The sequence below is a fragment of the Macrobrachium nipponense genome, chromosome 33 (assembly GCF_015104395.2).
Source record: "Macrobrachium nipponense isolate FS-2020 chromosome 33, ASM1510439v2, whole genome shotgun sequence".
NCBI lineage: Eukaryota > Metazoa > Arthropoda > Malacostraca > Decapoda > Palaemonidae > Macrobrachium > Macrobrachium nipponense.
Genome location: NC_087219.1, coordinates 29,908,223 through 29,927,407, shown reverse-complemented (window position 1 = coordinate 29,927,407; position 19,185 = coordinate 29,908,223).

The window sequence follows — 19,185 nt, the reverse complement described above, 5'->3', positions numbered from 1 at the left end:
GAGCTTCCGTAAAGAGAGAAAAATGGTGGATGCTAAGAGTACCACAACGCTACTACATCACGTAACGAACATGAGTGAGGGCGTGAGCCTGTTAAGGGGAATTGTAGATGGTGTGTTATCTCAGCCAGTGCAAATATTTATTGAAGGTTTGAATAATTATTAAAGCACAAAGAATATAACGGAAGATATAGAGGCGTTTAGAGAGGCGAAAGCTTTGCTAGATTTCAATAAAGGCGATCTCTCCCATCATTGCAGAAGTTTCCAATTTGCAAAATGACGTACCTGGACTGATTTGCAAGCATTTTTGAAAACAGCTTATGGCTCAAAGGAACACGGAGATATGGTAAGGGACCTTAGGGGTCTTTATAAAATACGAACGGGCGCTAATAGCCTCGTAGAACATAGTTCAAAACTTTTTGACATCAGTGGCAGACTGGGTAGGAAAATTGAAAAATCTAAATGGGTTACAGGAGGTAGTGTCTCACTCGAGAGTATACATAAACTGATCTATTTTTCGATGCTCTTGCGAAGAATTACTTTATGCCCAAATTGAGAAACTTATGTCTAAATATCCCACTGTAGATAGTACAATTTTTAATGTGACAGGCCCAAGGAATAGGGTGCAAAGGGACACAAAATTTTCTCCTCCTCATCTGTGTGCAAAAGTTGAATATAACAAAAGATTGTCGATCAAAGGCAACAGCAGTTGGACTGTTTCAACTGCAATAAACCAGGGCATCCAAAGAAATTGTGTAGAGCTAAATACTGTGGAATGTGTAAGAGTACCGATCACTATTGACAATCTTGTCCGTCTCAGATATGGAGAGATGCGAGGCCTACACCTCAAGGTTCTGGTAATTATAATGTGAGGACTTCCTAGGCAGGCCAAACCAGAGGGCAAAGGGATTGGTAAAATTTTTTGGAAGGCCGATCAACAAAAAGGGTACAGGTGATTAGTACCTGCCATTGTGGTCTCGTGGGGGACACCCCAGAGCCCAGGCCTATAGTTTATGGAACAGTAGGGGATGTGGATATCCCGATCTTTATAGACACAGGTGCGTCTATAAATTTAATGGACTATAATTTTTATCAATCCATGTTCTCCAATTACCCTTTGCAACCCTCAATGGAGACGGTGTGTGATGTGCCAGCCCATAGGTTGTGTTTAAAATACAGTTTACTCTCGGTGACAGAGTACTAACAGAACCATTTTTGGTAATGAAAGGAATTGCGTTGGGCAACAGACTTTTACTGGGTCATCCTGCGTGTAGGGGACACAAGATTTCGATCCATGTGGGTGTTAACGGGATAACAGTCGGAGTACCTGGTGTTTTTCTGCCTTATGAGGACGCGATTAGAACGGAGGACATGGAGATTATTGAAAAGGGAGATGTGCTCGGTGATACTAATGGCGGTGATATGGGTGTTACGGAGAGAGGTAATATTAAAACCCACATTGGTGATATGGGAAATGATTGCAGGGATTCTATCGGAGTTCACGGTGGTAACAATGGTGGTGATGATATTTTGGATGGGGATGTTGATACTAATATTGATGTTATTTCTGATACTAACAATGCTGGGGATGATACTAAGGGTGGTAATGTGTATGGGGTGGTGGAAATGGGAGATACTAGCCACAAATATAAAGGTGTTTTATCGGAGGATATTGTGTTATTAACCGGTTCAAAGACTGGTAAAAGTCAAATTGAGGGAAGTAAGAAAACCTACGGATGTGTGTATTATTGAAAATAGCAAGAGGCTTAGAGGGGTTATTAGCACGACATCGGTGAACAGTGTATCCAAGGATAGGACCACGTGGTTAGAATGATACAGTTAGGAGATAACAGAGGAATACATATATACTGGATTTCTAAGATTGGAGTCATGATACAGGTTCAGTTGCTATCATAGAGGGCAAACCTGAGTTTTCAGAGGCAGAAATGCAATCAAGGAAACGGATATTTAGAGAACATTTAGCTAATGCGGATTATAGTGAACATGTTGAAGCGGTAAGCGAGCTCTTGGCAGGATTTGGGGAAACGGTAGCCTTACAAGGTGATAAATTGAGGTTGACTAATGGGTTAGAGCATAAGGTAAATTTGGAGAGTGGCACAAAACCTATTTATATTCCTGCATACCGCATACCTTTCAAAATCAGAGAACAGGCAGAGAAAGAGGTCAATAGATGGGAGGAAGTAGGAATAATTAGACCTAGCTTGTCTCCTTACATCTTTCCCTTGTTAGCAGTGCCTAAGAAGGACGGTTCTGTCCGTGTATGCGTCGATTTTAGATGTTTAAATGAAAAGGTGATCCCTGACCGCTATCCAGTCGCGTGCATACCAGATCTTTTTGTTGAAATCAGGGGACATAATATTTATACCTCAATTGATTTGGCGCAGGGTTTTTTGTGGGCCCCTCTTAGTGAAAGTAGCAAGGAATATACAACTTTTTCAGTGTCTAAGAGACACTATGAATTTATGCGAATGCCTTTCGGTTTATCGGGCAGTCTGATGACTTTTACCAGGTTGGTGAACAGTTTTGCATGGGTTATGGGGCAAAAATGTTTTTGTGTATATGGATGACATATTGGTCGCAACAGACACAATCGTGCAACACCTGGAAGTGCTTACAGAAGTACTTAGGAGGCTTAGATTAGCGGGGTTGAAAATTAAGCTAGCCAAGTGTTCGTTCTTGAAAAAGCAAATCACATATCTAGGCCATGTCATATCTAAGGAAGGGGTTAAAGTAAATGACGATAAAGTCAAAGCAATAGCGAATTTTTGCACCCCCAAATCAAAGAAAAAGATTAAGTCATTCCTGGGTATCATTGGTTTCTTCAGGAGGTTTGTGAAAGGGTTCTCTAATATAGCAGCTCCCATAACAGATGTATTGCGCTAAGATGTTCAATTTCAATGGAAGGAACCCCAGGCGGAGAGTTTTAAAAGCTCAAGGACGCGCTAATGAATCCCCCTGTTTCGAAGTTTCCAGATTTTAGCAAACCTTTTACATTAGTGACCGATGCCAGCAAGGAAGGTATGGGTGCTTGCCTTATGCAAAAGTTTGATGGGAAATTTCATCCCATAGCCTTTTATAGCTGGAAGTTCAGGAGACAAAGGGCAGCAACGAGAGATCAATGGCTACCATAGCTAAAAAAGCCTTTGCAATAGTGTCGAGCTTGGTTCATTTTAAAATGTTATTGATGGGGAATAAAGTAGAAGTTCTTACAGACCACAAGCCATTATTAGATCTTTTTAATAAACCCGATTTGTCGCCTAAAAGAGCTCGATGGTTTTTAACTATCAGAGATTTTGATGCAAAGCTCAAATATATAGAGGGCATATGTAATGTAGTTGCAGATGCTCTTAGTAGAAGTTTTCACGACACAGAAGCATTCCAAGTCGTGCAAGTCACTAGCAAGGCTAGATGAAGATGCGATTCTAGCAGACGCGAAAGCATTTCTTAGAGGGGAATTAGTCAGGAAACATTATAAGTTGCCTTTTTCGGGTTTGGAGTTAGAAGGTAATCTATTGGTTAGGAAAATTAAATATAAATTGAGAACCAGTGAAAGTAAAGGAAATACAAAACATATCGTAATTCCGAAAGTCCTAATTCTAGTGGTTTTGGATATAGTTCACTGCAGGTTCGGTAGTCCACACTTGGGAATAGAAAAAACGTATGATGTGGTTAGTGCTAAATACATTTGGAGAAACATGTGGAAACATGTGGAAAATTTTGTGAGAAATATTACAGTGTGCAATGCATGTAAGCCTGCAAGGATAACTTCATGCAAATTAGGATCGTATCCTATACCAAGTACACCTTTTCAGAGAATACATATGGATATTTACAGCTGTAGCATCTTTCAATGGTATCATTTGCAGAAACGGCTCACCCGAAGTTCTATTGACCGACAATGGTAGAGAATTTGAGAACAAAACTTTGGAATGTTTAGCGGAAGTCATGGGGATACAGAAAGTAACAATTATTCCATACAGACTTGAGGCTAATTGGTTGTGTGAACAAGCAAACAGGAAAGTGCTCGAGGTTCTCAGAAAAACTGTAGGTAGTAATGATAAGAATTGGGACAGATATGTTGATGTTGTTAGACATAGTATTAACACTATGGTTAGTGATTCCATTAAAATGTCTCCATTTTAAGCTTTGTTTGGTTGTCCAGCACAAGGCACATTTGATTTGCTAACTGTACCTCATCATGGGGAGGATACAATCGAGGCGTTGGTATGCTTGTCTCAGCCGTAATCTCGAATCCACAACCTGAGATATGGTACAGAAAAGTATTAGTAAAACATCTGATCCCCAGATAAATGTCGGAGACAAGGTATTTTTAAAACTTAACGTGAGAAATGAATTGAACTACAAATTGGGCCCGAAGTTTGAAGGTCCTTTTAAAGTCATTGAGGAGAAAATTGGAAACTGCAGTCTTAGCGGGAAAAACAGGTTGGTCGAGGTTAACACATATCTCGAAATTGAAAAGAATTAGTTGTGGGGATTAATGTATTGTCGCGCAATTGCATTTTTTTCCTTTTTTTTCTTGCTGTCTGGTTTTTTGCAATTTGGTGGCGAAATGCTTTAACATTTTTTTTCTCTCTTTCATTTCCTTTTACTTTTTTTTTCTTATTATGCGCAAATCTGCTGTGTTTTGGCGTAAGATTTCGGGGTTAATATTTTATGTGGGAAGTTGTTTGAAATGTAGCGAATTTTTGTCTTAGCTGAGAAATGTGATGATAAACATGTGATTATCCCTGTGTGTATGATATTTGGGGCATAATGGTTTCTGGCGTTGCAAGTCTGCCTAGAAAAATCTATAGTGTTCACTGGTGGATTTTTGCTGATAATGCTGTGATGGATCCGGTTGCTGATTTTTCCCTTAGGAGTTGATTACTCGGAGATTTGCACTATTCTCTGTTGACTATGGTACTCCACGGAGGTGTTCTTTGTAAGGGGGTTCTTTTCCAGTCGTTTCTGGTCGATGAGATTGTTGTGGTAGCAAATTCTGTAACGGTACATATTACATTTTTGGGAATAATATTGGATTATGTATATGTTTTTCCTCTCTTGGGTGCGTTTATAATGAGGAAGGTTGATTATTTTCTTTTTTATTATTATTACTTGATGTAAATGTCGTCCTAGAGAATTCGATAACTGACAAATTTTTTTCTTTTTTTTTTCTTGTTCTGTCAGATGCTGAAATATTGCTTAATTATCGCCCTGGGGTTGATGGTGCTTGCGAAGACGAAAGTACGTCTGGGTCCTGGAGTGCTTATTGAGGAAGACCTCCTAGTATGGTTGTCATCTGATAAAGTAACAATAAGTATCGAGTTCGAGAGCCTGGGTTCAGCCAAATTGGAACTCGAGGAATCGCGTAGCAAAGTTGAAGGACTGGTAAACACGTTAAACGAACTTGAGATTACAAGAAATCTGTCCACATCACTGGGACGTCTTTTAGCAGAAATAAAAATAACTGCAAACAGGGTACAAGATAAGATCGTGGAAACATTCACTTGGATCCCAGAGACAAAGCCAGTCGGGAGGAGGGGCTTTCCTAGAAGACGGAAAAGGGCAGTACAGCTGTTGGCAGTCGGGGGTGTAGCTATTGCAGCCATAGCTGGAGTAGCAATAACGAGTTTGGTGAAGGTTGGGATATTGGAGGCGGAGCTCGCCGAACATGGTAAAGCTCTGAATTCTCTAAGAGGGAGAAATGAAAAATTAGAAAACGGATTTAATGAGTTGAGGAAATCGAGTAACATATTACACGCGACAGTAAAAGGAGTCCGGGAAGACCTAGATGTCACCATTACGTTTTTCACTATACACATTACACTGTTGAATGTTGAAAGATAAACAGAATCTTTGTTGAATGAGATTAAAAGCCAAGTGGAAGCAGTTGCAGCAGCTTCACGGGGGAAAATTTCAAGGGAAATGTTGCCGTTGGGAACTTTGTAATCTCAATGGGGATCAAATATTATTTTTATGGGAGATTTACTTTATAGATACTATGGGATTTTAAAGGTACAGTTATCAGCTAAGGGGTTACTTGTTGACATACCAGTCAGTGATAAAAAAGTGTTTCACAGCTATATATTTAGGCCATTTCCTAGTTCTTTCCAGGGGTTGGTAGTGGTTTGGACAAAGGTAGAGATTATGTATATATTAGGTGAAGAATTCCAGTCCTCGGCAGTTGACTATGAACTAGGATGTATGTTAGTTTATGACAGATATGTGTGTGAAAGTAAGATAGTCACTCTTCAACGTATTGACCTGTCATGTTGCGAACTAGAATTAGCTCACAAGAATTTACCGACTCACTGTGAATTTAGAGAATTCCCTGATCCATATCAAGTAATATCGACGGAGACAATGACAACAGTCTTCTGCGCCAGATGCAAGATTTCTACTGTATGCAATGGGAACAACAACTCGCTCGTCCTACAGGGATCCCAGTTGTTTGATGGTTCCTGCCGTGTTCTCTCGGATTTCTTCATGGTGCTTAGTTGGCGTGTCTACAACTTGTCCACGAAAGTGTTTATGAAACAATTACATGGAAACCATGAGGCGGTTCAAATTCCGCCTACAGTGGAGACTGTTACAGTCCCACTGCTGGATGATAGTGATGAAGATGAGTTTTTCTTCAATGAACATTACACAATTCCAATAATAGTGGTCATGCTAGGGGTTATACTGATCACAATTTGTGAGCTAGAAGTTCTTAAACTTCTGTGCATTCGGCGGGGCACAAGGGCTCCAGCAACGGAGGTAGCCCTAAATCATGTGGCAAATTGATACATTGTGCATTAGTTGCTGATGTGGTGTGTGACAGGAGTGCACAAAGGACGTAGGTGGCTGAGCCATCTTACAGGTATGAATTGATGTGTTAGTGAATTACATATTGTGTCAGCTGCTCTTGCTTGGAGACAGAGTGAGCTGTAGAGGCAGCCTTCTTGAATGAAGGAATCTGATGCGTATGTGTTTTTAAGCTGGTGGCTCTCTGTACTGTTGCCACGGGCGGTTTTGAGGCGTGGTGGTTATGTACATTCGTTTGTACGGATGTCACAGGTCTGACCGATCGAGGCACTTGAGGGAAAGACACATTCCTTTGTGATAGGAAGAAAGACGGTTGAGGAAACGCCAAGTGTCGGGAGAAAACCCCCATCTCAAGGTATGGCACATATTTTAAATGACTTAGAAACAGTTGCCTTTGAAAAGAGAGAAGTGTGAAGTGTATCTCTTTACTTAATATTGTGTTATATATCTTTATTACAGATGGGCTCTATACAAGAGACAGGATTCTCTAACCTGACTAGTACAATGTAACAATTGAAATTTTGAGTCTGGGAGTGACTACTTAGCCAGGAGAGTGGAATAACAACGTAATAGTTTTGCTTGTGGGGCAGACTTGGGTTTTTATCACTATGACTTATTAATCATTTTGTTCTATTTTATGTTCATCTGGTTTGGGTAATAAATAGTATATTTTGTATTTATGTGAGCTTAATAGCCTAGTGACATGCTTGCAGATAGAGGGCGCCTGCTGCCACAGGTAAGAATTGTTAATTTGAGTAGATTTGTCAAAAGGGGTGGGTGTAAGATATATATATATATATATATATATATATATATATATATATATATATATATAATATATATATATATATATATATATTATATCCGAAAGAACACATTTAATTATTAAAGCCAATATCAAAGCATATAACGCTGTTGCTTTGAATTCATGGTACTAGCATCGAGCAGCCCTGCAGACAACTAGATGTTCATTACGCAATAATATGCAACCTCTGGCATCTGTTAACCTGCATGCACTGTATGCTTCTATATGAGATACTAGGTAGCCAGTGAATTGCTTAACTGATATTATATCTAACCAACAAATTCTGTCAAATAATTACATCACGACATAATGTGAATTGTTGAGAAAACGTAATTAGGAGAATTAAAATAAATATATTATGAATAAGTTAAACAAGAAAATAAGAATAGTAGAGAAAACTCAATCAGGAGAATTTAACATTAAACAGCGACAGAAGGTAGAAAAGAACAGAGACATGATTAAAATGAAAAGCAGTGGGTAATATTCACAGTATCACAGTATCACAGTCAGGAATAAAAATAATAAATATAAAACAATAATATTCACCTCGTTACGTAATGGTTGCAACGTCAGATGTTGTTACAGAACTGCCGGACACGAGCAAATAGTGAATAAATAGATAAATAGAAAAAATAATTATTACGTAGATATATACATATTAAATATAAATATTAATATATAAATCCACAAATATAAATAAATAGACAAAAATTAATATAAATATATGAATATATAAATGTACCTAAATACATAAATATATAGATGTTCATAGAAATATAAATATACATATATATATAGATATATATATATATAATATATACATATATATATAAATATACACAAATATAGAAATATACACAAATATAAACATACACATATAAATATACATAAATATATAAATATGCACAAATATATGAATATACATAAATATGTAATTATACACAAATATATAAATGTACATAGATATATAAATATCTCAAATACATAAATATACATAGATATATAAATATAAATAGATATACAAATATACACATATAAATATACATAGATATATAGATATAGATATATATACAAATATACACATATGAATATACATAGATATATAAATGTACACAAATATATCAATATATACAAATGCATAAATATACATAAATATATAACTATGCATAAATATATAAATTTACGTAATTAATAAATAAATAAATGACAAGGAAGTATTGCAGAGATGATACCACCAGCCAACCTTTCTTGAGGAAGCCTATGAAAGCGGCCAAAAAGAAAGTTACCTTCAAACCATCTCTGAGAGAAACAGTCGAACGCAATAAAAGAAAAAAATCGCTGGAGTGAAGATATTGCCAGTGAATTGCGTCAAAGAATTATGGAATGTGTCCCTTCTACGGATATGAAATCCTTTTTGTCTGCTCAAATTTAATCTTGTTTTCGCCTTGTTATTCTTCTCTGTTCCCCTCTGGTATTTTGCTTGCGACGGTTCTATTCAGCTTGACTTTGATCATAAATGAGAAGTAGTGAGAGAGAGAGAGAGAGAGAGAGAGAGAGAGAGAGAGAGAGAGAGAGAAAGATTTTTTAATCAAAATTGTTTTGTACATATCAAATTTTTTAATTCTTTATCACTGTAGCTTAATATAAAATTTGGCTTAGCAATAACACATTGTACTGAGAGAGAGAGGAGAAGAGAGGGGAGAGAGGATGAGAGAGAGAGAGAGAGAGAGAGAGAGAGAGATTTTTTAATTAACATCTTTTTTTATACATATCAAAGTTTTTAATTCTTTATCACTGTAGCTTAATATAAAATTTGGCTTAGCAATAACACATTATACTGAGAGAGAGAGATTTTTTAATTAACATCTTCTTTATACATATCAAAGTTTTTAATTCTTTATCACTGTAGCTTAATATAAAATTTGGCTTAGCAATAACACATTATACTGAGAGAGAGAGAGAGAGAGAGAGAGAGAGAGAGAGAGAGAGAGAGAGAGAGAGAGCAGATTAATTTTTTAATCAACATTTTTTTCTATATGTACCAAATTTTTCTCTTCTTGATCACGGTAGCTAAATTCAAATTTTGACTTGGCAATGATAGATTGTAATTTACTTTGCGTATTTATTTAGAGGTCAGTGGCGTTCAAGGGAAAGTTATTTTTCTAAATAGAAAAAAAGTGAATTTGTGAAAGCAATGTTGCCAAAGAATGAAAATGAAGAGGGTTTATAATTTAGTAAATCCATCCTGAAATCGCCAATGAAAAATAGTTATAATATCCTGATACCTTAGCGAGCTCCTGTACTAGTTTGAAAAGTCTCATACGTTACTGAAATACGCATTCATGCTGCCTTTACACAAATTATCGAGTGAATATCGTAAATCAATAGATTAGATTTTATGCCTTACACCAGTGAACTCGATCAGAGACAATTTATCAAAAATGGGGCAGAATGGAATGATAAATGACTAAAAAAATATGTCAAATTGGATCAAAGTGGGTTTTTCACATGCCATATCTCAACCCTCACCCTTTTGCAATATCATGGCGCTGCTGTAAGAGAGAGAGAGAGAGAGAGAGAGAGAGAGAGAGAGAGAGAGAGAGAGAGAGAGAGAGAGAGAGAGAGAGACGAGATGTACTATTTCTACTTGAAGGACATATTGAAGCTGCTTGGCTGGAAAATTCCCATGAACCACCCGGGGCAGAATGATGTTTTAATTTTGCAATTTTACCAGACCAACAAGAAGAGGTTTCATTATATGGAGTTTGCAGTATAATCGCTGAGCTAACTTCACTATATGTAAGAAATGTTACTGAAACATAATTAGAAAATTGAAGCTATAGATGTCATGGGTTGTATAGCACTTGTCATATAGTGCAAAATTGAAGGAGTGAAAAAAATATGGCAAAATATGGCAGAAATGTTAGTGTCTCTGGAAAGATTGACCAAAGTATTTAGGGATGGTTTGGTCATGCAGGAAATATGAAGATAGGGAGGAGTTTATAGTGGTGGATAGATGGAGAGAAATACGTCCAATAGCTCTTTTACATACATACATACACACACAGACACACACAGACACACACACACACACACACATATATATATATATATATATGAATATATATATATATATATATATATATATATATATATATATATATATATATATATATATATATATATACACATATATATGTGTGTGTGTGTGTGTGTGTCTACAAAAGAACTCAATATGCAGCTGATGAACTTTGTATGTAAGGGTAAGAAACCACTTATTTTATGAGATTTTCTGCTCATAGTTTCACCAACAATTCAACAATTAAAGAATAAATCTGAATTACCACCCGGCAACATCCCCCCCCCTTTTTTTGGCGTTATCCTTCACTAGGTAAAACACTGTAATTTCGAAAGGAAATATATTCCATTTTTAGTTTTTCTGTACAAGGGAACTATTTGACGGCTTTGTCTGTCCGTCCGCACTTTGTCTGTCAGCCCTCAGATCTTAAAAATTTCTGAGGCTAGAGGGTTGCAAATTGGTATGTTGATCATCCACCCTCCAATCATCAAACATACCAAGGAGCCCTCTAGCCACAGTAGTTTTTATTTGATTTAATTCAAGGTTAATGTTTGCCATGGGATAGGCCACAACCAGGCCGAGGCCGAAAGCTTTGTAGGCTACGGCTCATACAGTATTATACGCTGTACAGAAACCTAGGCGCATTTTTTACTTGTTTATTATGGTAAACAAACCAGAACCATGTTCCTTCTTTCCACAGATGTCAGTTTCTTTCATTCATCTTAAGACGTTTCCTTTCTTAAAACCTCCTCTGGGTGATGCTCATCCATTAGGGTGCTGCGTGTCTTCATTTTCATTGTAGTGAGAAAGAGAGAGAGAGAGAGAGAGAGAGAAGAGAGCAGAGATTTAGAGAGCAGAGAGAGAGAGAGAGAGAGAGAGAGAGAGAGAGAGAGAGAATTTTAACCCACCTGATCACATTTCACAAAATTAAGGACATTTGGCAGATCGATCAATAGTTGACCAAACCCTTCTTGAAAAATGATAAATAAGATTGGAAATAGATATATGAATGAGAGAGAGAGAGAGAGAGAGAGAGAGAGAGAGAGAGAGAGAGAGAGAGAGAGAGAGAGCATTTTTATCCTATTTGGTTTCATTTCACAATGAAAAGGAAGCACAACTGACAGATCGATCAATAGTTGACAAAACCCTTCTTTAAAAATGATAAATAAGGATGGAAATAGATATATCAACAAAGATAGGAGTCAAACGTAGGTAAATTAAGTATAATAATAATAATGACACTTGCTAAATATACCTATTTGCAAACCGTTTCAAAATTATGCCCTGAGTACAAGCCCATACAGAGCTCAGTGTGGTAGATATTTGAGGCTGGAATATGAAATATCTTGATAGTATTGAACTTTATCAAATCAAACCGATTGTTTCATTATTTACTATATCAAAGAACAGAACCATTTTACTAATTTATATGATTGCAATAACAGATAGATAAACCCTTTATCAGATATTTGAGAACCAACAGGAGAACGACTTTAAAGTAAATTAGTTATGTGTCAGTTAAAAAAATTTCATTGTCATCAAAACCTACAATAGGGTACCTGATGCGTTTATTGTGATAAAGGTATTAGTAACCAGATTGATAATTATGCTGAGCACCCAAGTGGATTTATAGTCCTCAAAGCAACGCAGGCCTCCATCAATGATATTAATTTTTTTTCATTTTTAATTTTCATGACACTAGTGTCCTACACATAGCATATATAAAAGATTGTTAATTAATATAGCTTATGATATCGAACCAGTTACTATTATTCAGCGAAGCCAAGAATCATGGAGTATATTTTGATTTTATATGACTCATCAAAGTAATGAAAGCGTCCATCAAGGATATCAATTATTTTTTTCATGATTGCTTACTCGGGGAGTATGCCTACAAACTACACTATTATTGTTGTTGTTGTTTTTCTTGCTTTTGCTGTTGAAAAATGAATTTTAGGATAGGATATATATGATTTATTTGTTAGAAGGAAAATGTAAAAAAAATAAATTATGTATATGTTAAACAGTGCAGAAAAAGTAGTTTTCATAAAATATAACGTAATTATTTTAATTTTCGTTAGTGAAACAAGGCAATATTTGAACGTAGATTTTAGCACGTTTTAATTCACGTTAAGTTAGGAATATAATGTTCACAACTTTTGTGTGAGGGGAAAATCTTGCATGCGCCTCGAGTAAGCTGGAGGTCGGGTCACACCCTGTTAATCCTGCAATTACACTCGTTCCTCAGAGACGGCCAACAAAGACGTAAACAGTACACAAAGCACATTTAATGAAGATATTATGGCTCCAGCAGGGCTTCACGGGGAGACAATTCCCGGAACATAAATCATACGTATTCTGTGATTTGCATTCGGAGCAATTGTCAGTCGGAGCCTGATTTGAATATCAAAACCATTCCATTTGCACAGAAATCGGCTCTTTGGCAGTGGGAGTAACTCATTATATCGCTGCTCTCTTGTCCTGTACTTAATGGCACGAATATATCATTTCCCTTCACGATTTGCCATTTATCGTAACAGCCTTTTTGTGGGATCGTATTTTTAAAAATAATTTTCCCTCGAATGTTTTCAGGCCAGCACTGTAAGAGTCTAGTTAGACTCATTGGGCTGGTAAATCTTAACTTTATAATAATAAGTATTTGATTGCACACTAATAAAGCTTTGGAATTAAAAGCAATGAAAACGGGAGATCAAATACGATGTGATTTATGAATGATAAATTACAAACATAAAAAAGGACATTATTTTCCAACGCGAAGTTGCATTTCAACAGAGATCTTTCACATACGCAATTGGTGCCTGATTCCCCCTTTTTCCTGACGAGAGGAACCAGATTTACTGAACAGTAGCATCAATATGCAGTAAATGTTTTGCCTCGCTGTCGAAGTTCTCAGTTCCAGAGGTCTTTTATTCCTCAAACCGTTGGACTGTGGAACAGCCTCCCATAGGATATCGAGCAGTTGGAACTTCAGAAGTTTAAGCAATAATGCGATGCAATACAATCCTGATGCTATTCTTTGCATTTGAATACTTTTTTATCTGTTTGTTAATTCAGTAATATATTTTTATTTCTATTTTTTTAATGAGAGATTTCTCATCTTTCTGTATTTCCTTTGCCTTCTGTTACTTCCTATTGAGCATTATATTCTTTGGAAGCTTAAATTCCAAATCTAGTTACCCCTGTGGTGGGCTTGTTCCATATGAATAGGGTTCATCTTGTGAATATAATAATAATATAATAATAATAATAATAATAATAATAATAATAATAATAATAATAATAATAATAATAATAATAATAATAACAATAATAAATAATAATAATAATGTTAAGAAATTCACAGTTTCGTGAAAACAAATTGTTAAAAAATATCCATAATTATATATTAAAAATATATTTCTATGTAAAAATAGAACAAAGACTTTCGAACACCTGAACGGTGTTCCTCATCTGTGTAATGTTACCCTGATGAGGAACACCGCTCAGGTGTTCGAAAGTCTTTGTTCTATATTTTTACATAGAAACATGTTTTTAATATATAATTGTGGATATTTTTTAACAATAATAACAGTAATAATAATAGACTTTTGTATCGTTTCACTTTCATTTGTAAATTCAGTCTATTTGACATAATAATGTTATTTATGAATAGGGTTCATCTTGGGCATAATAACAATAATAATAATAATAATAATAATTATAATATGCTGGAAGTAAACCCTCTTTTAAACATGTTTTATTAAAAGTAATTGCTGCCTCAGCTGCATTAATTTTATACAGGTTCTTCTCTATTTTTCTAATTATTGCTTTCTCATTGTTACTTAAACTGGTGAGCAACGCACCGAAGGTTGACATATCTCAATTAGGTAGAACGATTGGATTTTATTGTAAAAAATTTCAGTCGGGGTAGTCAAATTTTCGGGTATATCCGTAGAGTTTATTACAGATAGAATTGATGTTAAATTCTATTTCTTTTCTATTCTTTCTATTCCTTTCCGGACGTTTCGTCTGAATAAACCTCAGACATCCTCTTGGGCGGAGGTGTGTGAAGGACTGAAGTGAGAAGGTGAGTCCAGCTGCTTATATTGCGGTGGCGCAGCGGGGGGCGTCGTGCCGCTGCCTTTTCTTTGGCTCGTGGGTGGGAGCTTCTTTTTCATTGGCTGCCTGGCTGCGGGCTCAAGCCAGCTCCCGATCGCATGCTCAGCAGGCGCGCCGATCTTCTCAGCTGCATATCATCACGCCGGGCTTCGTTTTGATTGGGTAAAGGCCGCGTGACGTCACTGCTGGTATTATGCATCGTATTAATGTCACTGCTGGTATTATCCATCGTATTAATGTCGTCTTGGATTGGGGCGTTTTCGGGCGGCGATATGGTGATGTTTGCCGTTATTGGAGTGTTTCTTCGGGTGCAGGTCGGGAGCAAAAAAGGCCTCCTGTGTCGTGTTCATGGAGGGCTTTTGTTCCTGGATGAGTAACGCCTCCAGGAGGCGCAGACGTCGAGGGTCGGGTGCTCTCCCTATTATCCTGGTGTTATTGATGATACAGTCGCGGGAGATTGTGTCTCGGTGGGCGGTGAGGGCGTGGTTCTTGATAGCCCCTTCTTGGTCATGACAGGAGATTCTCTTCGCAAGACGCATGGTAGTCATTCCAATGTACTTCCCAGGACATCCTCGGGCGGGGCATATGTATTGGTATACTACGTTCGTCTGCTTGAGGGGGTCTCGTGATGGCGGTGAGGAGACCCCCTCAAGCAGACGAACGTAGTATACCAATACATATGCCCCGCCCGAGGATGTCCTGGGAAGTACATTGGAATGACTACCATGCGTCTTGCGAAGAGAATCTCCTGGCATGCCCAAGGAGGGGCTATCAAGAACCACGCCCTCACCGCCCACCGAGACACAATCTCCCGCGACTGTATCATCAATAACACCAGGATAATAGGGAGAGCACCCGACCCTCGACGTCTGCGCCTCCTGGAGGCGTTACTCATCCAGGAACAAAAGCCCTCCATGAACACGACACAGGAGGCCTTTTTGCTCCCGACCTGCACCCGAAGAAACACTCCAATAACGGCAAACATCACCATATCGCCGCCCGAAAACGCCCCAATCCAAGACGACATTAATACGATGGATAATACCAGCAGTGACATTAATACGATGCATAATACCAGCAGTGACGTCACGCGGCCTTTACCCAATCAAAACGAAGCCCGGCGTGATGATATGCAGCTGAGAAGATCGGCGCGCCTGCTGAGCATGCGATCGGGAGCTGGCTTGAGCCCGCAGCCAGGCAGCCAATGAAAAAGAAGCTCCCCACCCACGAGCCAATGAAAAGGCAGCGGCACGACGCCCCCCGCTGCGCCACCGCAATATAAGCAGCTGGACTCACCTTCTCACTTCAGTCCTTCACACACCTCCGCCCAAGAGGATGTCTGAGGTTTATTCAGACGAAACGTCCGGAAAGGAATAGAAAGAATAGAAAAGAAATAGAATTTAACATCAATTCTATCTGTAATAAACTCTACGGGATATACCCGAAAATTTGACTACCCCGACTGAAATTTTTTACCAATAAAATCCAATCGTTCTACCTAATTGAGATATGTCAACCTTCGGTGCGTTGCTCACCAGTTTAAGTAACAATGAGAAAGCAATAATTAGAAAAATAGAGAAGAACCTGTATAAAATTAATGCAGCTGAGGCAGCAATTACTTTTAATAAAATAATAATAATAATAATAATAATAATAATAATAATAATAATAATAATAGACTTTTTATCGTTTCACTTTCGTTTGCGATTTCAGTCTATTTGATATCCTAATATCATTTAGTCAGTCTTTCCCCGAATTCCAACTCAGGAGGACCTGTCGTGGAAAGATTAGTCGCCGGTAGAAGATTGCTTGCAATCACAAGTCAGATTAGCAAAGGCAATTTTGGAAGCGATTTAAATCGGCTTTGCAAGCAATTTGTTAATGACGCAATTACCTCCCGCGGATCCTGTGCACCCGTATTACGTTTTGTCTTGATCAGGTCCTGAATATTGGTTGAATGATTTATGAAAATTAAGTTTCCAAGCTTGTCAAGCTCTGGGACCACTTTGAAAACGTGAGTCAGAGAGGTTGGACAACGAGATAAATGACATGAAGAAAGGCTAGAATGTGGACGCAGCTACTGGCCAAAGGCCGCTGCAAGCACCCATTAGAAATGCCTACAGTGCACCATGAGATAAATCTGAATGCGAGGAATCAAAACACTAGAACGTCAATATATATATATATATATATATATATATATATATATATATATATATATATATATGTGTGTGTGTGTGTGTGTATGTATATATATATATATATATATATATATATATATATATATAGTATATATATATATATACATATATATATATATATATGTATATATATATATATATATATATATATATATATATATATATATATATATATATATATATATATATATACCTTTTAGGAGAAAATGCCTAAATATTCAAAGACCACATTATGCTCTCTGTGCTACGTATTATCTGTTTGTCCGAAAATCATATATTTTTTCCTCTCTGCTTTCGGTCGGTGAGTTTACTTCGACTTTTACCAGAGAAACGACTGCTTTTCAGCGTCATTATTTTTTTGCAAGATGAAACAGCATCGCATAACCCGCAAAATTAGAACCTTGGTTTCCAGTGCCCTGCTTGCTATACGTCGTGCTTGTATACAGGCAAGAGAAAAGTGAAGTTTATTAAGGATTTCAAGAAAGACGTTCTGGGTGCTTCATCAAAGTTCATTTTACTTTGACCTTTAGGATTTTATGTCCTCGTTGAGTTCTTGAAAAAAAATAAAAAGGTTGATGTACCAAGTTGTATCATGCATTCGTGGAACTAATCATAAAAAAAACCTACCTACGCTTTCGTCTGGGTAACTTGATGCACGATAAAAACCCTCAGTACCAGATGTTTCCCCACGTCTTCATAGCAATATTGACGTACCTGTACCGTTGAATAGGAAGGTGCGTACCGTCCAAGAGCCCGCACTAAGGTACAGTCATTCTACACACATTAGAGGTCCAGTGTTAGAAGAATAAAATCAGAATAAGTAAATTATCGAATACCATTTTTGTAAAATAAAAAGATGAACATATGGATGAGGTATGTATTGTAACAGTCAATCTCACCTTCTTTTTTTTTTAATTTAGCTGCCTGATCCCTGTACGCTATAGTTTGGATTAGATTCAATCATCCTCACCATGTAGGAGCTGTTACTTGGAACTCGCTCTTCTAATTAAAATAACAACAACAACAACAACAACAACAACAACAATAACAACAATAACAACAATAATAATAATAATAATAATAATAATAATAATAATAATAATAATAATAATAATAATAATAATAATAACAAATTCGGACAGACTATACATAACACGAAAGGAAGGAGGGAGAGGACTACTAAGTATAGAGGACTGCGTCAACATCGAGAACAGAGCACTCGGGCAATATCTGAAAACCAGTGAAGACGAGTGGCTAAAGATTGCATGGGAAGAAGGACTAATAAAAGTAGACGAAGACCCAGAAATATACAGAGACAGGAAAATGACAGACAGAACAGAGGACTGGCACAACAAACCAATGCACGGACAATACATGAGACAGACTAAAGAACTAGCCAGCGATGACACATGGCAATGGCTACAGAGGGGAGAGCTAAAGAAGGAAACTGATCAGGCCCTAAGAACCAGATATGTTCAAAGAACGATAGACGGAAATAACATCTCTCCCATATGTAGGAAGTGCAATACGAAAAATAAAACCATAAACCACATAGCAAGCGAATGCCCGGCACTTGCACAGAACCAGTACAAAAAGAGGTATGATTCAGTGGCAAAAGCCCTCCACTGGAGCCTGTGCAAGAAACATCAGCTACCTTGCAGTAATAAGTGGTACGAGCACCAACCTGAGGGAGTGATAGAAAACGATAATGCAAAGATCCTCTGGGGCTATGGTATCAGGACGGATAGGGTGATACGTGCAAATAGACCAGACGTGACGTTGATTGACAGAGTCAAGAAGAAAGTATCACTCATTGATGTCGCAATACCATGGGACACCATAGTTGAAGAGAAAGAGAGGGAAAAAATAGATAAGTATCAAGATCTGAAAATAGAAATAAGAAGGATATGGGATATGCCAGTGGAAATCGTACCCATAATCATAGGAGCACTAGGCACGATCCCAAGATCCCTGAAAAGGAATCTAGAAAAACTAGAGGCTGAAGTAGCTCCAGGACTCATGCAGAAGAGTGTGATCCTAGAAACGGCACACATAGTAAGAAAAGTGATGGACTCCTAAGGAGGCAGGATGCAACCCGGAACCCCACACTATAAATACCACCCAGTCGAATTGGAGGACTGTGATGGAGCAAAAAA